The sequence below is a fragment of the Myotis nattereri genome (genome assembly GCF_964212035.1).
Source record: "Myotis nattereri genome assembly, chromosome: X".
In the NCBI taxonomy this organism is placed as follows: Eukaryota; Metazoa; Chordata; class Mammalia; order Chiroptera; family Vespertilionidae; genus Myotis; species Myotis nattereri.
Genome location: NC_138078.1, coordinates 42,738,414 through 42,754,662, shown reverse-complemented (window position 1 = coordinate 42,754,662; position 16,249 = coordinate 42,738,414). Strand labels below are relative to the sequence as shown.

The following is a 16,249-nucleotide window of genomic DNA, read 5'->3' as shown; positions in this document are numbered from 1 at the left end:
GGATCTCTCTTGTGTCCCCAGTTTGCTGGCCTAAGAAACAAAAATAATCAGGCCAGATGCTACTGCTGCCTTGGCTGCAGTAGCTGGGGTACTTTGGTCCATGGGCCTGGACAGCTTCAAATAATGGACCCTCTTTTTCCCTAGAGTTAAGAACACCCAAATGAGCAGTACCTAGGCCATGGTAAAAAGATCAGGGCAATGTTTCCCCTCATTTGCTCCATGTCACTGAACATCAGAATGACTCTTTCCTGGAAAAGAGTTTGGGAAAGAAGACAGAGGAGAAAGGAGAGGGAGAGCGGAATAATGACAAGTAACCTGCCTGAAGCACGAACCTGTAAGCCAGAGAGAATTGGCATTACTGGTGTCACTTCATGGGTGAGGAAACTGAAGTATATAGAAGCAGGTGACATAAGGATGGTAATGAACACTACTGAATACCAACTATGTGCTAAGCCCCATCACCCACTTTCTGAATATCACTGAAGTTACATTTACTCAGCCAGCAAGTAGTAAAGATGAAGATGGGTCTTCTGGACATTCAGCTCCTTCCATGACTACACCCACCTCTCTGGTCGTGTGGATTTCACTGCTTCCTTCAGATACCACCTTGGCAGCTATTTTGGCCAAGGTCCAAACACTTTGATATAGGAAGCCTGGGCACATCTGGGAAGCACTGCTTGGAAGACCCCTCACTAAAGCAGAGCTTCTGAGTCAGCCCAGTTGGATCTGAGCTCAATGACCTCACACCCGCCCCATCTGCCACCTCCTCATTCTCCCTGAGTGTCCACCAGCTCTGAGCTTTCAGTGGAGCTGCTGGTATAGAGAAAGCAAAGGTAAGTGGGGTAGAGGGGGCAGGAGCAGGACAAGCCCTACCAGGGCAATCCCAAAACTTCAGTCTCTTCACTGGACAGAGAATAGACACCGCAGTGTCATCCAAATTAGCTATCCCAATTATTTATACTCCAGCAGCCACCATTTCCTGCTACCAGAACTGGATCAGGGCAGGGCCTGGTCTGTCATGCCTCTTGGGATGACTGCCCTGCTTCAAGCAGCTGTTTTCCATAAGGGGGAAAACAAGGGATGCTTTGAATCTCTAGCCTAGGAAACATTCTCCCCCTCCCCCTTCTCCTCCTCCTCCACTGACTCATTCACTTCCCAACAATTTAGCCTCTTCCTTTTGACTTGGAAGTGGTACCTTGTACAACAGTTATATGTTCTGACCTCTTCCTAACCACTTCCAGACCCTTACAATTAGCAAGATCTGCCTGGGGTTAATTCATCCTAGGCCTGTGCCTTTTCCCAGTTATTTCTAAAAAATAGAACCACACCCAACCCATGTACACCCATACCTTAATGGGTCAGCAATATCTTCAACCACTCCAACTGCTGCAAAGGGCATGGGAGACAAGGGTCCCCTTTCACTTGCTTTAGCCCAGTCCTGCCCTCCAAAAGCTCTCCAAAAATCATTTCAACTTGGAGGCAAAGGCATATTGGAAACTGAGTGTTACTCCTCCAATTACCATATATTTAAAGGAGTAATTCCAAACATAACTATTCCCTCTTAGAAATGAGATCATCACTACCTTGTCATTGTGGGAGGAGAGCCCAGGGCATAGGCCAAAGCTGTAAAGGTCAGAAACAGTGAGGTTACCTTAGCAAGTCATATCTTCCCCCTTAAACCAACCTTAATCGAATGGTATAAATCTCAGATCGAGGCAGGTTCCCACTCTTCCTGTCAACACCTGAAGGTCAGGGAGGAAACTAGCTCCTCATCATTTGTACCTAACTCCAGGACTTAACTTTCAAAATCAGCTCAGCCAAACCGTACCCAGGGGCAAACAGCATCCAGAGTCCTCCCCCTCCTCCCCCCACCCCAGCTCATCTTTCCTTTCTAGGCACAGGGGCTGTCCCACCACCTCCTTAGTACAGTCATTCCTCCTCTTTACATTTCCTCACCATTTTAATCCACTCATCCTAGACTCTCATCTGGTTCCTCCAGAATAACACCCTTCTGAACATCTCATCTCTATTCTCCAAGAAAATAAACAGTCCAGAATCCCAAACTGTCAGATCTGAAGTTACCTCTCCTAGATCATTTGATTCAAACTGCAATATACTACAAAAGAAACTGAGGTCCAGAGAAAGATAGGCACTAGCCTAAGGTAACAAAGCTCCGATGTAGTGTGAGAGCAGGGACGAAAAACTTGGCTCTTGATCGACTGGCCTATTTAATAAGTCATAAAATCACCCTGGCAATTAGAAAACAGTAGACATTTCAGGCTACCTACTGTTGATGTGGAAAGACTATGTGGAAGTGTCTGGATCAGCATGCTTCCATGAAAAACTCCAAACTAACACTACTTGGAAATCTAGACTTCAACAAAGAGCAGTCCTAACTATCAGGCTCTGAGACATTCACCACCACCCATTCTAGGGAGACTAAACCTTTTATGACAACATAGAAGGAAACTCAAACATCTCTTGTTTCTAGGACAGCTTCTTTTGCCAAAACTTGGGTAGCAACTCATTAGAAAGGTCCAAGGCATAGCTAAGACCTAAGTTGGAGGTTAGGGAAGGTGGGGCTGGAGTGAGAAAAGGGGGCACAGCAGGGAAAGAGGCAGGAAATTTGAGGAATAAATTTATATCCAGGTAGCCAAGAACAACAAATTCTTCAAATCCCATAAAAATTTGAAGCTGCTGAAATAAAAGGGAAGAGGGCCTATCATTAAAGTAAGTCTCCCAAATGAGTAAAACCTCTCAGGGGCCACACCCAGCTGGGCTTCAGTTTCAGTTTCCTGCTTGACCTAGCTTCCTGCTTGCAAGTTACACAGGAAGTATTTATAGACTAGAAAGAGACCATTTATAGCTGCCCGAAGATGCCAGAGCACCAGTAGAGGGCTCTATTCTCTCTGCTCAGTAACACACCACAGCAATCTCCAGCATCACAGCTCTGAAGCACACTGGAGTTGATCTATGCCTTGGCTTGGGTTCCACCCACTGTTCATGGAACTTATACCCTGTCCTGTGTTCCTGGGTGTTAAAATTGCTGAAGCCATGGTCAGTCAAGTATGCAGGGGCAGGGGGAGGCTTCCAGATCAAGTCAAGAAGTTCTGTGTTCAGTCCCAGAACTAGGCTAAGGCCAGCTTTCTGCAAACCTTGCTGGTCAGCCAACAGCCAAACACAGTATCTGAGGAACCCACAAAATTGGAGCTCTCATCCTAGAAATAATGATCTCTACTCTTTGAGGAGCAAAATATGTTATAGTAGAAAGAAGCTTCGGAGCCTCTTTGAATTTCTTTCTGAAACACTGTTTCCTAATCTATAAAATGGGTCTAAGAATATCAACCTTACGATAGGGCTATTATGAAATTTAAGTTAGAAATAATAGACATAGCCCTATATGGTTTGGCTCAGTGGATAGAGCGTTGGCCTGGGGACTGAAGGGTCCCGGGTTCGATTCTGGTCAAGGGCACATGCCTGGGTTGTAGGCTCAATCCCCAGTCTCTCATCATTGATGTTTCTATCTCTCTCTCCCTCTCCCTTCCTCTCTGAAATCAATAAAAATATATTTTAAAAATAATAATAGACATGAAGGTACTTGGCATATCATAAGTAGAATGTGATTATTACTAACCCTTCATTTTTCAGCCATATTATTATAAATATCCTACTTCTCAGGAGTGATTTTAAGCAAAAACTTGTTCTACTGCAGAGGGGACTAAGGGCTGTCCAAGAAGACCTCCAGAGAGCCCTTCTCGCATAAAGGACTCATTCACTTTGAGGGCAAACTCTAAGATGTAATTGGAATTCTAGTTGCACATCAAATAGACATACACATACAGTATTCTTTTCTATTAGATAATCATTTTATAAAAGTTTTTAATTCTTTATTGTTGAAAGTATTACATATGCCCCCCTTTCCCCTCATTGACCTCTCCCAGCCTGTTCCAGCCCTCCATTGAGAGGGATTGGAATTTCCCCTAAGAAGCAGAGCCCTGAGGGGAGACAACACAATGGAGCACCTAGGCTACTTTGTCTTTTTTCAAAGCTGCCTTATCTTCTTTCCTTATTCTTGGCTCTGCCTTGCATTTTCTCTAACCCTACACAAATCCCCACCCTCTCAACACAACCCACCAGGACCTCCAGTCTCCTTCAGCTGGTATCCAGAAAAATAACAAACTGGGTATGCAAACTGGTTCATTAGATTCACCTGAGAAAATTTTAAAAATACAGATCCCTTGGCCTTACTCACAGATTCTGATTTATTATATAAGAAGCAGGGCCCAGGCATCAGAAGTTAAGAGCCTCAGATAATTCTAAGATCCAGCCAGATTTGGGAACCTCTAGCACAGAATATAGCTCTGTGAACCAACCAGCCTCTTATGGGCTGGTATTCATATGGCTGAAGGAATTCTTGTTGGAAGAGAAACACAGAAAGTAGAGAGCAATTGTGGAGATATTTGGGCTGTTGGGCCTGGAAAAACAGCTCTCCAAAGTTAAACATAGTCAATCTCGACAAAAGATCATGAATGCAATCAGTTCTGCTACTTTCCCCAAACCCCTCTGGAATCTTGTCCCCCTATTTGTAAAGTGGGGCAAGGATTATCTTTCTCCCTCTCTACCTAGTATCATCACTCCCACCACCACAGATATTGCTGTACACTAAAACAATGTCTCTGTTGTAGGAGAAACATAACTTTGTATTCGGAAAACACGGGTGTGAGGTCCAGCTTCACCAATAACAACCTCTCGACCTTCCCATCTGTAAAATGGGCATAATGATGCTAACCTGGCAGAATGTTGTACAGTGCTAATGGACTGTTTCCCAAACATAAGAATCATTTGGAGTACTAATTTAAAAATCCAGATTCCTGAACCCCCTCCAAACTTACTGAAATAGGCTTTCCAGAGAAGCTTGGGAACTAGTAGTTTTTCCCCAAGTGATTCTTATCCTCTGAGAAGTTTAAAGAAATATCACCTAGCACAGATGTTGCTGAGATGAGATAAGGGGTAGGACCAGAGGTCTCGTCCTCTAAAATGTTTTCTGGCCTGCAAATCCTCATTACAGGGACCTTGAGATTAGGAATGCGCTCTGCAAGCGGAGAGGGAGGAGAAAACTTCGGAATTCCAATCAGAAAGCTAAGTGCTTTCAGGAATGGTCAAACCCTCAGGACGCTGTCCAGAGCCTTCCAATACCCTCCCATGTACTTAAGAATCAGACAGCTGGAGGAAACAGCCAGTATAGATACCTCAGAAGCCAAACATATTGATCAAAATGTTCTACTTAGGGCCTCAACCAAAGCCATCTTGAGTTTTCTGCCCATTAAACACTTCACATTCACTCTTTCACAGGTGAACTTTCAGGCAAGGAACAGATTTTAAATGCCACTTTCCCTTTCCTGGATGCTTTTGGGAACTTGGGGAAGAGACATGGTGAGAGGGTCCTGCATTTGCATACTGATGTGAGCAGGTGGGGTGGGGATGATGGTGGGAGTCCAAGATAGATGTGATTAATAATGATGCACTGGAACCAGCTTACACTGGAGCTGATCACATGCATCTCTTCACAACTCCTCCTTCAAAGATGTATTGGTAGCTTGAAATACTCCATGATGAGAGTATTAACGCCACGGAATCAGTAAACCATGGCTTCACCAGAGTTTATTGTTAAATATTTACCAGCATAAGAGACATATGTGGGGTAAACATTGTAATGAAAAAACTGAGTCTCAATAAAGAGAAGCAACTGCCATCTTCTAGTTGCACGACCTTGGCCAAGAGCCAGGTCTGTCTTTCTAGCAACAAATCTCTGGTTCTCTGTATCAGTTCTCCAGGGGATTAGGAAGCCCCTCTTGTCAAGGAAAAAGTGGCTGACCCAAAGGGATCCTCCATCAACTAAAGGCAAAACAAGGGTACCTGGTATGCCTGGTGTACTACCAAGGAAAGGTGGGGGTAAAGAGCCCTGAACTAAACATGAAGGCAACATCCCCACCAGAGGAGAGAGGCTAGAGTGGGGCAAGGAATGGTTTGGAAAGCCTCAATGGAAATCATAGCACATCCTTAAGGTCTTTTCACAAATATGTGACAGAGCCCTAGCCAGTTTGACTCAGTGGATAGAGCGTCGGCCTGCTGATTGAAGGTCTCGGGTTCAGTTCCAGTCAAGGGCACGTGCCTCGGTTGCAGGCTCTTCCCCTCAGCTTCTAAAGGCCCTTTCAGCATTGCAATTCCAAGAAAAGGGAGCCCGGCAATTCCCATGGTGGGGAACTGTGAAGAGAGACCAACACAAGCAAAGCCCCAGGCCTAAACCCCGGAGAGCCCCACAGCCTCTGGTGACTGAACTCAACTCTTTAGGGGCTCGTGGAAGAGGCAACCAATCAATGTGTTTCTCTCACACTGACATTTCTCTGTTTTTCCCTATCACTCTAAAAATCAATGGAAAAATATCTTGGGTGAGGATTAAAAACAAAACAAAAAACAAATATGTGACAGAGATTGTGGGTTCTGGAAGGAAGCCCTGGAACACTTCATGACCTAGATCTCTTTAAGTCTCAGTTTCTCTAGAAGTAAATGGGAGTAACAATGCTTACCTCACCAAATTGTGAGGACGACCTTAGTTTTACTTATAGGAAAGGACCTAGCTTGGCACTTAGCATGTTTTAGATGTTTGATAAATTTTTGTTCCTTTCTCCTGCAACCTCATTATCCAACTCAGATGCTTACAGAGCCTCTGGTTTGTCCTTATATAAAAATAATCCTAGCCTCATGTGCACTGTTCTTTATAATTTAAAAGGTATTTGTTCATACGTGTTCTCTCACTAAATTCAACTCTGTATGGAAGGCAAGGCAGAGATAAGCACCATTTTATAAAAAGGTTAAATAGAGGCTCAATGAGGTAAACAGCAAATTTCTCAAGTATAAAGGAGACAACAAGACTAGAATCCAGGTCTCCCCAGCTACTAGTACACTGTTGTTTGCCTTTCCAAGTTCCTTTATTAAGGTTACAAGAGGGTTCTTCCGAAGGCTTACCTATTATTTATTTTATCCAAGAAATCTAGTGGCCTCTGGCTTTTAGCTCTGTTTCAGGGTAGCATTAGAGGGTCTCTCCTTGGGATGGGAGATCAGGCAGCACAGGGTGGGAATAGTCTTTCTTGTGGTGGAGGGAGCCACAGCATTAGCTGAGAACAACCAGCCAAGAAACAGTAGGCTATAAATTTTTTCTGGTTTGGTCCCAGTCAGCTAGTTCAGAGTGTCCCCAACTATTGACTTGCTCAATGGTCTTAAATTTTATTACTTTTCCAGCAGCTCCTTGCCTCTTCACTCTCCAAAAACAAACAAACAAAAACAAACAAACAAACAACAAAAAAAAACTTGCAAGACACTTCAAAACATGGAGTACATAAAAGTAGAACTGTTCTGTTTGAAGGAGGGACTGCAGCTCCTGGGGTAGTTCTGCCAAATACAGTTTGCAAATCAGCTTGGGGGAAGGGGAAAGTTCCAGGTCTAAATTTCCAGAATTCTACTTATCTAATTCTGCTACTGATTCCTTATAGGGCCTCTGTTTCCCCATTTGTAATCTGAGATGGTTGTACCAATCAGCTTCTAAAGGCCCTTTCAGCATTGTGATTCCAGGAAAAAGGAGCCTGGAAATTCCCATCGTGGGGAACTGTGAAGAGAGACCAACACAAGCAAAGCCTCAGCCCTAAACCCCGGAGAGCCCCACAGCCTCTGGTGACGGAACTCAACTCTTCAGGCAGTTACTCAACTACTGGGCAAATGGTGTCTGGGCGGGTGGGCAGACAGGCAGGAAGACGGGCGCCACACCCTCCCTTGCACAGGAAGCCAGCTACATCCTCTTTTCCCCCACCCCAGGCAGAACATCTCCAAAGGTCCCCAGCAGAAGTAGTGGGGGCAGGGAGAAGAAGAGGATGGGGCTGAAAGGAAACTGAACATGCAAATCACCTCAGTGTGCTAGGAAGCCATCTGAGGGGGAGAGGAATGCCTAGGGCCCTGGGAAAGAGCAACAAAGTAGCCCCATTCTATACTGGGGCCCAGCTCCCTCTACAAAACCTAGTCAAAATGGCTATGGCTTCAGGAGTCATAAGGCATAGGCTGGTACAGTGGGTACTGGACCCACTCACTCACTCCTTGCACTGAGTTTCTCTAGTCTGAAGAGCTGAGTCTCATTTATAGGTACTTACAGTTCTTTCTTAGGGTAAGAACACAGACATGCCGTGGGTGGGGTGGGTGTATACATGAGTGAACACTAGAAAATACAGGGACTCTTCATGTCTCTCAAAGCCAAGGAGGCAGGCACCAATTCACATGGCCACACCACCAGCCAATTTTCCCGTACCCGCCCCCATACCCTGTGACTGGGGCCCAGCCCTCCCCACATCCTGTTCTCAAAGAACACATGATTGCCTGGGGAAAGATATTGTCATTTACCACACTTCCCCTCCCTGAAGGAGGCTTTGGTTGACTGAGGAGGGGGCTGGAGTTCTTTAGGCTGAATAATCTGCAGTAAATCTCCCAGTTTCACAGACAGGGACAGGAAGGGTAACCAGTTAACACTCAGAGCACCTTTCACAATCTGAGGATCCCTGCATAGAGACAGAGGGTGATGGTCCAAAGTATTTCTGGAAAAATGAATCTTCTGGAAAAACACAAATTGGCAACTTGTCCTACATTTGGAAACTGGAAGACAACATGCCAATGCTCTTCCTTGATTAATGAAGCAGAAGATGCAAAAATACAATAAACTTATTTTTTGAAGGTTCCCAGGTCCTGGCCGGTTTCTCAGTGGTTAGAACATCGGCCTGCAGACCAAAAAGTCGTAGGTTTGATTCCAGAGTCAAGGGCACGTATCTGTACCTCGGTTGCAGGTTCCCAAGCCCCAGTTGGGACACGTGCAGGAGACGACCAATTAATGTGTCTCTCTGATGTTGATGTTTCTCTTTCCCCCTGCTCCCTCCCTTCCAATCTCTCTAGAAATCAATGGAAAAATATCCTCAGATGAGGATTAAAAAAAAAAGGTTCCCACCATCACAAGTCTCACTACGCATGGTTTTTAAATGCCAGTGTCAGCATTTCTGTTAAAGAAGCATGATTTTCAGAGTTTTAATGGGCTTAGAGTGACTTTGGCTACTTGGAAAAAGAAAATGACATCAATCCCATATGAACAGCTCCCACAGAAAAATCAGAGAAAGGGATGGTGAGGTGGTACCACAGCCTGAGCCCACTCATTGTTCAGTTTCCCTTCACTCCTCTTTGAAGAGCTGACTCTCTGGCTCCCTTTTGTCTCACCTTCCCAAACTATAAGCAGCTGGTCATTCATCTGAATATGCCTGAACGTTCATGAATATTCAGGGGGGGGGTCTCCTAAGTCATCCATGGTGAGAAGTCAGAAGGAAGATGCCTCACTAAGTGCAGACCTTCAATGCAGCATGATACTTGACTAGGCTTGTATAGAGGACCTTGGCCGACCACCCTGAAACAGGATGACTCCAGTCCCGCTCAGCCTGTTGCTCCCCCACACCTAATCTTGCAGTCCAATCTAACTCTTGGCCCCATCAATGACAATCTTTATTACATAGGCCTTAACAAAATACCGACAATTAGCAACTGCCTCTGGTGGACGTGCTGAAGACTGAAAGCGTGGCCTTATAACTGCCCTAAGTATTTCTGTTTATAGCTACTAATTCAAGTTTTCATTTTGTCATGATCATCTTTCCTAGAAACAGAGGTATAGAGAGCCCAAATAATGCCTGTGAGCTCTGTGGGTCCATGATTGTTTTGGAGAAGTCCTAGGGTAGAGCAGTAAGAGAACAGGGACATGATACACAGCTTAATAGTTTTGGTCCCTAAGTAGATTGCTATAACTTCTCTAAAAAAATGGATTTGCATATTTTGAGTTGATGAAGCCACACCTTACCCTTCCAGCCACAAGCTAAGTTACCAATTTACTAAGACTGGCAAAAATTTCCCGGTCAGTGTGGCTTAGTGGCTGAGCATCGACCTATGAACCAGAAGGTCACAATTCGATTCCCAGCCAGGGCAAATGCCCAGGGTTTCGGGCTCGATCCCTGATGTGGGGCATGCAGGAGGCAGTAGATCAATGATTCTCTCTCATCATTGATGTTTCTATCTCTCTCTTCCTCTCCTTTCCACCATAAACACAATTTTTACACCCCATAATGCTGAGGTGAGCATGCATGAAACCACTCACACCCCCACACACATACACATATCTAATAGCAGCAGGAAAGATGCACACCAGATCTCAGCAGCCTCCCTAATGGCCCAGGCAACAGATATTGCTCCATAATCTAAAACAAGCCCTACAATTTTACCTACAATTCTAGTAAGGCCTAGAAAAGAAAATAGGGCCACCTCTTACCTACCTTATGTGCTTTACAAAGTATCTGCATCCCTGACACAGTCACATAAAAATATACACACATGCTGGTTCATATACCACCAAGCTATCAGACACCCAATATAGAGCAGGCCTTGAGATGATTCTAATCCTTACACATGCACATGTGTAAAAGTGAGAATATTTTTTGTTTGGAGGGGCAACAAGCAGACAAATGAATGGGGAATTAACCATTCCATACAGCAAGGGCCATGAGAGAGGTACTCAGAGGAAACTGGAAACATAAAGGGGGTCCCAGGCAATAATGAAAAAGACAGAAAGGCAGAAGGTTTCTAGAGCAGTGGTTCTCAACCTTCCTAATGCCACGACCCTTTAATACAGTTCCTCATGTTGTGGTGACCCCCAATTTCATTGTTACAAATTGAACATAATTAAAGCATAGTGATTAATCACAAAAACAATATGTAATTATATATGTGTTTTCCGATGGTCTTAGGTGACCCCTGTGAAAGGGTCGTTCGACCTCCAAAGGGGTCGCGACCCACAGGTTGAGAACCGCTGTTCTACAGTAAGAACTGACCTATCCTGAAGGATAAGATTTATACAAAAAAAAAAAAAGGTATTAAAGGGAAAGGGAAGCTCATGGTGCTCAGGGAGGAGAAATAGCATGTACAAAGATTCAGAGGCATTCACAATGCATGCCCCCCCAAATGCCATAGGGAAATATAGAGTATGCAAAAACCCTCCCAAAGGCACACAATTAAGAATCAAAGCTTTTTTCCCAGCTCCCTAACCCTTTTCTCAGAGTCTATCAGAAGAGAATAAAGTTGAGACCTTTCTGTCATCATAGTATCAGGCACTAGCTCAGATATGGGGAAGAGGTGTGTCACAGATAGAGACAGAAGACCAAGCCTGACAAGGTGGTCTAATGTACAAGATATAGGTAGGAAGCTGGTTGTTTTACAAAGAGCCACTGAGGCACCAGCTTACCTTAATGGGCACTCCCTACTCTAGCTCCCACAAAGCTTGGAAGAACCATTCTCCAGACTTTAAGGGAAGTCTATCACAATCTACTTTCAGTCCATATGGAAAACCTGTCTACCTACAGATAGACCGAGAAGAGTGACCAGACTAAGAGAGCTCCTCTGACCCACACCCATCACACACACACACACACACACACACACACACACACACACACACACACAGAGGAAGTGAAAACTACCAGCACAGCAAGGGCTTGGGGTGGTTCTCAGCCAGTGCTGCCTGGCTTCTGCAAAGGGGCATGATTTCACAAATTATTTTGCCCTCTTGAGTAAAAGTTCCTCTAATCATTTTCTCCTCTGCACATCCTCTATTCTTCACACACCATAACCATTTTGTCTAACCCAGGGCTCATATACCTCTTTTCCTTTTCCCCATTCCCTCATCTTAGGACTTTCAAGGCTCCTCAGAGCTGGGGTTCCTCTTCAAAAAACAACAAGAGAGAGAGAGAAAGAGAGAGAGAGAGAGAGAGAGAGAGAGAGAGAGAGAGAGAGAGAGAGAAGAAATTCTCAGACTATTTCTCCCTAATTAACTGCAGCGGAAGGCACAGTGAGGTTCGCTACAAACTAAGCCAGTCATTGGCATCACTGTTTCAAATATCTGTTTCCTCATCTGTTAAAAAATCATACAGAGCCGAAACCGGTTTGGCTCAGTGAATAGAGCGTCAGCCTGTGGACTCAAGGGTCCCAGGTTCGATTCCGGTCAAGGGCATGTACCTGGGTTGTGGGCACATCCCCAGTGGGAGATGTGCAGGAGGCAGCTGATAGATGTTTCTCTCTCATCGATGTTTCTAACTCTCTATCTCTCTCCCTTCCTCTCTGTAAAAAATCAATAAAATATATATTTTAAAAAAATCATACAGAGATAGTGCAATATAAGGAGCACACTTACAAATTAGAGGCAAAACCTAACTATGGTCCTAAAATGCTTTGATTTAAAATACTTAGAGGGGGAAAATATGATGAAAAAAATTAAGAGAAATTGGGGCATTTATCAAGCACCCTCATTCAATATGCCAGGTACCCTTCGAGGTGTACTTTCACAATCATGAGCTCTTTTCTCTCTCATAAATCCCAAAAAAGTGAGTATCATTATTATCCCTATTTTAAAGATGGAAAACTAAGGTTCAAAAAGATTAAATGCCTTACCCAAGGTCATGAAGCTATAAATAATGGTTTAAAATAATCTATATATATAAAAAGCCAGTAACCATAATGGCCATAACAACCTAATGACCTTAATGACCAGTCACTATGACACCCACTGTGGCCAGCAAACTGCCCAATCAGGGGGTGGGGCCAGCTGGCCAACCTTGCAGCCCCTCCTCCCTGCCCGCCTGCCCCTGATCGGACTCTCCCACCCCCCCCCACCCCATCAAGAGCAGGCCAGCCCGCCAAACACCCACTCTTCCCCCCAGCCAGCCCCACCCCCACATAGGCCAGGGGTGGGCAAACTTTTTGACTCGAGGGCCACAATGGGTTCTTAAACTAGACCTGAGGGCCGGAACAAAAGCATGGATGGAGTGTTTGTGTGAGCTAATATAAATTCAAAGTAAACATCATTACATAAAAGGGTACTGTCTTTTTTTTTTTTAGTTTTATTCATTTCAAACGGGCCAGAAACAGCCCGCGGGCCGTAGTTTGCCCATGGCTGACATAGGCCCACAGGCCCACAGCCCCTCTCCTTGACTGGCCTAATGGGGGAAGGGCTGGGTGGCCAACCTCTTGAAGCCCCTCCCCCTGGCCACCACACCCCTGATCCCACCCCCCACCCCAATAGGGGGCGGGGCTGGCCAGCCAACCTCCTGCAGCCCCTCCCCCCAGTTGACCATGCCCCCTGATCAGCCCACAGTCCCTCCCCCATCCAGCCCACCCCTGATCGCCCCACCCCCACCCCAATAGGGGGCAGAGCCAGCCGGCCAATCTCCTGCAGCCCCTCCCCCCACCCGGCCTCACCCCAGATCAGCCCCCTACCCCAATCAGGGCCAGGGCCAGCCAGCCAACCACCCATGGCCCCTCCCCCAGGCCGCTGCCCCCCCCATCAGTACCCCCCACCCCATTCGGGGGCAGGGCCAGCCAGCCCACTGCCTACAGCCCTTCCCCATGGCCGGCCCCACCCCCAACCAGCCTCCCAACACCAATTGGAGTTGGGGCCCGCCAGCCAATCGCCCGTGGCCCCTTCCCCCAGCAGGCCCGGCCCTGATCAGGCAGGCCAGCCAGCCAACCTCCCACCATCTCCTCCTCCCCACAGGCCCAGCCCTGATATGCCCTGATTGGGGCCGGGCCGGCTGGACCCCACCCATGCACGAATTCATGCACTGGGCCTCTAGTTGTACATAACTGGCCTACTTCATTTATCTCATGGCTACTACTGTCCTTCCTCTCAAGTCATCCTGATCAATGCTGACTAGATTCCCACCCCAAAAAGTCACAGGAAAACCTAAGGCAACTCTATTTGGAATGCTCACCATTAATTGTCACCTTAAAACTATTTAAGCTAATCTTACACACTGACTATCCACAAATAATGCTTCAGTCCTTAAGGGTCAGAAATATTTGAGTATATTCAACAAGTCATCAAGTCTTTTACATGGTTGGGAGCAGAGGTACAAGGCTTTGTGGACATTAGGGAAGGGAATAGGAGGAACAGTCCTGGTGAGTTCTGTTTATTCCCTGTGTCTTGGTTACCCCAGGTCAGAAAGGTCAATGGTTGAGTCTCCCAGACCTAGTAGCCTGAAGTTAGGTGGTCATCCACTATCCTAGGTATGTTTGGGGAAGGGTAGGCATTGCAAAAAGAAGAGAAGGCATTCCAGAGCAGATTTCCTACAATTCCTCTTAGATCCCTATCTTTCCAGGAGAGTGACTCAGACTTGGCATGACACTCTCTTGATTCCAATATTCCCAAAGACTTGGCATGAATAGGCATAGGTGCCTGAAAAGGCATGCATCCACACAAACACACATCTAAAATACCCCCCTTTCCAAACACTGAGTGTAAGGGCTACAGATTGAGCTGGGAATGCCTTCCTGTCTGGGTAAGTTTATCGCTAGAACTATGCTATAGTATCACCCCCCCCCCCCCCCCCGCCACTCCAAACAGTCTCAGTATCTTGCTCCAAAAGTACCCAGGATTCCTCCTGTTCAGGCATGGTGTCACAAGAACACAAAGGAGGGACCTTCTCAAAAAGCCAGGTTTGATTTTGGGAGGTTCAGCAAAGCCAGGGATGAGGTGTGGGGGGAGGAACAAGAAGAGCTAGCCTCAGCTCTAGAATCCCCTGGTGAATACAGCTTTGGACTGTTGTATTTTTGTTTTCAAATCTCCCTAATTACTATCAACAGCAGCTGCATACTTATCAGATTTGGGGCTGTCGGAGATGAAAAGCTAATCTTACAGAGGAAGAGTGAGCTAGAGAAAAGCATCATCCATCAGGTTCTTTCCACTCCAAGAATACAATTCTAATTCTAACCCCCAGTGACTATGACTCTAAATGTACATGAGGAGAAAGAGTGGTTTGGTTAGCTAGTAACCAACATGGAAGGGAATGAATACAAGCAGCTCAATCATAAATTAGAATTCAAAGGCCTAGCATGTGCCTGGCTCAGAAAAGAGGTGACTATTAAGGAGTTATGAGTTTGTAAGAAATTGGTATATAATAAGTTGGGAATATAAAGACTACCAGAGGTTAAACTCTTTCTGTGTGCTACATATGATCTCTGTTGCATATTCCTCTTTTTTTCTTTAAGAAATGCTTTTTAAAATTTGACTGTTCTAATACTTTCAACCATAAAGATTTAAAAAAATAAAAAAATGTGACTGTTCCAAGAAAACACCAATGGTAGATGACACTGATGCTGCTAGAGGGCCTGGAAGCCTGATAGGCCCTGCTGTGGCTTCCATAGAGGATTTGGCAGCCACATCTGGGGCCGAGGTTGGGGCCAGGACAAGGATTTGGAGCTCACAGAGGCAAGGCAGAGAATAAGGAGTGGATCCCCATCATTAAGCTGGGCCACCTTATCAAAGACATGAATATCAAGTCTCTGCAGGAAACTTATCTCTTCTCCCTCCCTGCCTATCAAAGAATCTGAGATCATTAAATTTTTTCCTGGGGGCATTGAAATTATACCAGCATAAATCCACACTGGCCAGAGGTCCCAGTTTAAGACATTTGTAATCATGGGCAACTATAATGGACACATCCATCTGGGTGTTAAGTACTCCAAGGAGATAGTTACTGCCATCCTTGGAGCCATCATCCTGGCCACACCTTCCATCGTCCCTGTCTCTGTGCAGCAGGACTATTGTGGGAAAAAGATCCACAAACCCCACACCATCCTTTGCAAGGTGACTGGCTGCTGTGGTTCTATGCCAGTATGCCTCATCCCAGCCCCCGGGGCACTGACACTGTCTCGGCCCCCGTGCCCAAGAAGCTGCTGCTGATGGCTGGTATTGATGACTGCTACACCTCATCCAGAGGCAGCACTGCCATCCTGGGCAATTTCCCCAAAGACACCTTTGGTGCCATCTCCAAGACCTACAGTTCTCATCCCAACCTCTGGAAAAAGACCATGCTCACCTAGTCTCCCTACCAGGAATTCACTGACCATCTTATGAAGACTCACACCAGTTTCTGCAGAGGACCCAGGTTCCAGCTGTGGCAACTACATAATCTTATACAATAAAAATAAAAATAAAGTGAATTAAGCCCATTTGAAAAAATATGAAACTTATTCTTACAATGCATACAAAAACAGGTCTAGGAAGAAAGTTTTCCAATTGCTAGACTAGACCAAATATTGGCAGCCTAGTAACTCTACTCACTCTCTGCAAGGC

General features: G+C 45.6%; 1 protein-coding gene and 1 pseudogene across 2 annotated transcripts in view; one reads left to right on the top strand and one right to left on the bottom strand.

The window, feature by feature from the left end:
- MSN (moesin) overlaps positions 1–16,249 on the bottom strand; it is an 88,900-nt gene that overhangs the window by 41,702 nt on the left and 30,949 nt on the right. The window lies entirely within an intron of this gene.
- Positions 304–16,085, top strand: LOC308510955 (small ribosomal subunit protein uS5-like; annotated as a pseudogene). Its single transcript has 3 exons — positions 304–334; positions 5,353–5,470; positions 15,319–16,085. The product of its transcript is annotated as a small ribosomal subunit protein uS5-like (transcript).